The sequence below is a fragment of the Mesoplodon bidens genome, assembly GCF_964165515.1.
Source record: "Mesoplodon bidens genome assembly, contig: HAP1_SCAFFOLD_72, whole genome shotgun sequence".
NCBI classification, from domain to species: Eukaryota; Metazoa; Chordata; class Mammalia; order Artiodactyla; family Ziphiidae; genus Mesoplodon; species Mesoplodon bidens.
This window is the reverse complement of record NW_027671438.1, coordinates 1,055,542-1,061,541: the sequence shown is the minus strand read 5'-3', so window position 1 is coordinate 1,061,541 and position 6,000 is coordinate 1,055,542. Positions and strand designations below refer to the sequence as shown.

Below are 6,000 nucleotides of genomic sequence, written 5' to 3'. Positions count from 1 at the left end.
TCTTATTTGAAGTCATTGTTTCATTCAAGAGCATCTCAATATCAATAGCAGGTTTTCTACTTCAGCAAAAGCCTTGATGTACATCAGTGCCATTGGGTCCAGAGGATAGCCTCTTTGTACGTTTTTTTCTCCCAGTCTCACTGCAATGTTAAAGTCACTGATATCACAGAGCACATTTCTAATCCTAACTGTATGCCCTAATTTGGGCAGAAATCCACTCCTCCACTTTTATGCAATGTATTAACAACCAGAAATTTAATTGTATTTGTTGAGACTGTAATATCAACGTGAAGCATTCCTTTTTTGAAGCTCAAATTCTTAACACTTGCTTTCCCCTTTGCAAGAAATACTTACTCCTTTACTCCCTTGTCCCCTTAGGCTACCTACGTCATACTTCAGTTAAGAAGACATTTCACAAGGGATGCCTTTCCTCATCCTTCCAGGTGAGAAAGGCTCCCTGTTCCATGGCTCACAGTACCCTGTCTATATTTACTACAATTAGTAATTCTTCTTTAGACTGCAGGCTCTAAGAAATATGGACAATGCTTGCTTTTCCACACCTTGTATTACCAGCACCTAATGCAGTGCCTGGGACCTAGTAGAAGTTCTATAAATATGTAATGATTGCTGAATGAATGAATGAATGAATGAATGTGTTAGTAACAAGATAAATGCATAAATCGTATTTGTAAAGCACAATAGAAAGTAATTTCATTAATATTCACCCACTTATTTGTACCTTTATACCCTTCTCTTCATTTATATATCTTAGAATTACTTTTATCAGCAGGGATACAGGATTTAATGATGAAATTTTGAGGAAATGTATTAGAAATATTTGTGAGTGAGTAAGCACTATGCCATGGTGAGAGAGAGAAAAAAAATAAAAGCTATTGCTATATTCTTGACTCAAGTCATACTCAATATTATTTGTTACATATTATATTACACACACAAATGCATTCTCACTGGCATGGTATCACCTACATTATAATTTCCATTTCCTTCCCAATCCCTCTAAAGCCCATACCTGACCCTTAGACTTATTAAATTGCATTGTTTTAAACCACTTCTCCAATTTGTCAAGGTCATATTACGGTCATGTTGAATTTTGATCTTGACAAAGTATTAATCAGTCTTATCAACTAAAGAGAACTGTAAATGACTAAATCCACATGCTTTTCTATCATCCTAGACTTGATGAAAATATTAAATAGCCTCTGGCCCAGGATTGACCTCTACATATAAAACTTCTGTCCACTTTGGTTGAGGAGGAACTATAAATGAGTTTCATTGTTCTACCTACTTTGTTTCCAATAAATAGGTCTCTGGTGCTGATCTATTTTTATAAATTTGTGAATGAATTCCATTTGTAATATTTTTATAATATTAATATTTAACGTCTGATTTCAAGTCGTGGATGAAAAAATGCTAACATCAATGAAAACTACCACTTGCCCAAATAGATTAATAATAGTCAGAACAGGTAAAGTAGATTTAAAACCTACTGTCATGTTTATTTACTTTCCTGAATTGTTCCCACTGTGCCACTTCCTTACTTTCTGAATATGACAGGTTCATGCATGACGTCCTCCTCTAGATGCTGTGCCATTAAGAAATCTCCCTGATTATAATAGGTGATCATCTATGATGGATAATAAATATGCTTGTGCATTTTCAATCACAAATCCATGTCTTGCACACTGAAATGATTTTACTTGTTGCTTGATCACGGGGACTTCTTCCTCTGAATAAATAAGACTTGACTTTGCCTCTTTATGCAGTCATCTGTTCACAGTTCTGCCTCTCTCCAGTAGACTGTGTCTCCTTAAAGGCAAATGAATATTCATTCATCTTTGATCCCCTTTGCTTAGCATGCATAGTAATTGTTCAACAAATATTTGTTTAATAAGTTAAACACCAATATGCCGTGAAGTAGGAAAATCTGGAGATGTGAGTGGTCAAGATGGGGGGTGTGATTAAAGGACCCCTCTGAATTCTAAGAACAACATACTTAGGAGGGAATGCATGAATAATCAACGGGGCTGACTACTTGACAACTAGTATGTATTCAACTTTCAAATTCTATATTATAAGCATCCCTGAGTGTAATTTGAAATGGATAGACAGGAATTTTTATTTTATTTTTTCTAATGAGGAAGCAGTGTAGGTCTCTATTCTCATGGCCTCTGTTGCTTCCTATGAATATTTCTCCAATATCTTGACATAATCATTTTCAGGAAGCCAAGAGAGTCCAAAAGAAAATGACAAACAACAGAAATTGCTTTCATTTTCTAGTGTTTGGAAAAACATAAAAATAGGTTTAAGTTTTTCAAACATACTTAGATTTCATGAGATTTTACTTGGTTTATAATCAATATGATAAGATGCATATATATGTGTATAGAATCATCATTCATTTTAAATTGGAAATAATGTGTATCCCCATGGCTGATCTGCAAACTGTCCATAATAAGAACCAAGCTTATGTCCTCCTAAGTCTTTTGTAGCCCCATTTTAACACATTTTCTGAAAGTTATTTCACTTCAACCACTCTAGATACTTTCTAAAACAACAATAGATGACTTTTTAAAATTTTCCTTTCAAATTGAAAATATTAAAATATGCTCTACAAATTGGTGCAATAATGGAAGCTACAACTTACCATGTAAGTTTGTTTGTAATTGAGCAAAATATGTTCCAATAATTTTCGCATTGTATTTGCCTTTCTCTCTGTAATTACTAACCCTTTTTCTTTCACTATGGAATGTGAATTTTGATTTCTCATCTTCAAATTTGCCTTTAAATACATTTCTACCCTTATTTTTCTTCCATCTGGAAGCTAAGTTTTCAAGAGAAAATTTGTTGCCACAAATATTGAATGTCTTCATATTAGGAATAATTCTAATGCAACTACTTTGTACTTGGAAATGTGCCACTGTGTTTAGGAAGGCTAAACACATACTTTTGGGTAAGTTCAAAAAAGATTACTCCAATGATTCAACCAAGTATATTTCAAGCATATTGATAAGAAATTTCAAACTAATTGTGTGTGATAGCCATCAATTAAAGACGTAAAATGAATGCCTGCTATTTTAAAACATAGTTAAGCCAAGGAAAAGCTGTGCATAACTAGCATGTTCTGTAAAGATAATTGGCTCACTAACTAAATTCTACCAGCCCATTCACATTTCTAGATTTTAATTGAAGAATGGATGGAAATAGTAAGGTGAGCTCATTGCCCAATACACATAAGCATGGGACAATTTTAATTTCTGCAGAGATGCCCATATTGTGTGAAATCTTCTTAATATTGTGATGGAATACAGTGAATCATGCTGTGAAAGAAGCACACATTTGTTGTACGTGTGTTCACACACACACACACAAACACACAGATACACACACATTTCTTTTCTCTCCTCTCTATTCTCATTTCAGTCCCATTTTTCCTCTTCTTAGATAACTGGTATCATGAATTGAATATAAATACTTTGAATCCATGCTTGAACTTTTTACTATATGCAAATGAATCCATGAAAAACACATGATTGCTTTGAGTTTTAAAAATTTGTAGACATGTCATCATGCCAAATATGTAATCTTAAAAATCATTTATCATGTATATAATTAATTATTTCGAGTGAAGTATTGCATTGCATCTTAAAAATAGTTTATATATGTCTTTTGTAAGCAGCATAAACTGGAATTTTTAAATTTATTTTTATTGTCTCTGTGATCAAATGTATTGTGATTATTGATCTATTTCTCCTTTATTTTTCCATGTTTCATCCCTCCCGGTACTAACTTCGTTTAAACACATTTTTCATTCTCTTTTTATGGTCTACCTTTTTATGAATCATATATGAAGTCTTCATTTTTAGTGTTTTCTGAAAAATTTGACATATATTTCTAACTTGAAAAAGTCTAAAACTAATTATCTCATCTTCCTCCTAAGCGGTTCATGGACCCCTCAAATTTTAAATCTGATCTCCAGTATTTCAGTATATTATCTAGTGTTTTAGTTTTACTTTGTACATACCCCCATTGGCTATTATTTTTTACACTCAACCGTTATTCAGATTCATTCCAACATTACAAATTTCTTTGCTGGTCACTGTTCAGTGCACCTTCCTACTTCTTTTTATTATGCTTATTTTCTTTCTTACTGAAGAACATTCTTTGTACAATGGTCTCCAATCTTGCCTAAAACACATGAGAATTATGTGAGAACTTTTTAAAGCTCCCATTATTGAAACACCGCCTAGATCACTGGTTAAAAAAAAAAAATCTCCAAGTATTGGCTTCAGGCATCAGAATATTTTTTAATGCCTTCAGACAATTCCAATAGCTGCTGCTACTGCTTTAGTCATTTTGTTGTTGTTGTTGTTGTTACAGTTTGTGGGTGGTAATTCCTCTTTGTCTATGAATGAAAATTTCTTTACTTCTTGTTCTTGAGTAGTTTTTTAAAATGAGGTGTAGAATTTTAATTTGGACAGCTATATGTGCTCAGTACTTTGAAGATATTATTCTATTGTTTTCCAGCATCTACCTGTTTTCTGATAAGACAACAGCATCTACCTGTTTTCTGATAAGACAACAGATATTTAAAGCCAGCCCTCAAAAACAAGGCTTATTATTTCCAGGGCCCCCTTGAATTTCTTGGTTTCAACTCCTCCTCACTATTCTAATGTTGAATTTGTTTTTTCTCCTTAAATCCTGAGACTGGGGATCCCCCCCCCATTTTTTGTAAGCTTGTTCATTTTCTTTTTATGTGTTGCTACAAGTAAAAGCAACATATAAAAGAAAACACAAGTATAACAAACTGTGTGTTCAGATTGCAAGAAAGGATTCTCAATATCAGTTCAGCCTATCCTATTGACTGAAAGCATTTACCTTGTTTCTTTTACAACTAACTTGAATATTATGAGTCTTACATCTAATATACAGTACTCTTCACCCTTCTTGGAACGTCTATGCTCAATAAGGACATTAGTTGATTTGTCACTAATATTGCTTTCCCTACATGTGAGTGCATTCAGAGTTCTATCCTGTCCCATATACATAGCATAATCTTATATTTTGTATCTAACTGGCATCAGTTTTCCTTTTTTTTTTCGATTTACTTTTAAGGTTTACTTTTAGCAGGACTGTACTGAAACACTCTTACACCTTAATAGATCTAATTGTCTGGACTTAAAATAATAGATTTCTCTATCACAGGGGCATTTGTCTGTACAGATACTGATTTCTGTTCTCTGCACATGTTTTCATGTTATATGCCCAGTGTAATATGAAGCGAGTTAATTTATTGTGTTGCATATAGTAAAGAATCCAGCAGAATAATGTTATTTAGGGTTTTTTTTCATTATTTCTATGAATAACAACAACATCAACAATAATAGTAATAGAAAAGATAATTTCTACCTATAGCAAGTCTCAGTTTTTTCTTAAATGCAGTAGAAGGCCCTTCACACTCTATTTGTCAGCTTGGCTTCAGGTTTTCATATTGTTGGCTAGAAGACAGATAAAGGGGATTATGGACAGAACTGAGCCTGGTTTCTGCTAATCTCCAACTTGAATTCTTTCAAGGGTTGCAAAATATGATTCAAGTATTTCACAGGCCTTTATAACCTTTGTCATCTGTCTGGTATATGTGCCATCATGGGTGGATTTGGAACTGACATTTTATATCTCTGATCTCAACTGTATAAATATTTGTTTAGACTGACTATCAACATAGAACACAGACATTCTCTTCTGATGTATGGATGATAGAATAGTCCTTAACTGGGCCCCTAAGGATGGGGCAGGCACAAACTAACAGAGGGCAATGAGGCAAATTTTCAATGAACTCAGATTTTATATTTTCCTTTAGGTAAAAGAGTGGTTGCTTCTATACCAAAAAACTATTTCTTATAATTTGGGTTACATTAAAAATATCTCAGATATACAACCATTTATCTGAATCTATAATAGTGACTTGGTTTTCTCAAATAC

The 6,000-nt window shown here is 33.2% G+C and overlaps 1 long non-coding RNA gene across 2 annotated transcripts in view; it reads right to left on the bottom strand.

Annotated features, from left to right (window-relative positions):
• Positions 1-711: 711 nt before the first annotated feature.
• The window catches only part of LOC308611358, a 175,160-nt gene continuing 169,871 nt past the window's right edge, over positions 712-6,000 (bottom strand). The window contains exons 5-6 of one of the 2 annotated variants that reach the window (XR_014014851.1): positions 5,428-5,516; positions 712-1,827 (exon numbers count right to left, since the gene is read on the bottom strand). This is a non-coding gene — a long non-coding RNA (uncharacterized lncRNA). The remainder of the gene's footprint in view (positions 1,828-5,427; positions 5,517-6,000) is intronic. The other variant, XR_014014852.1, reaches the window with a different exon arrangement.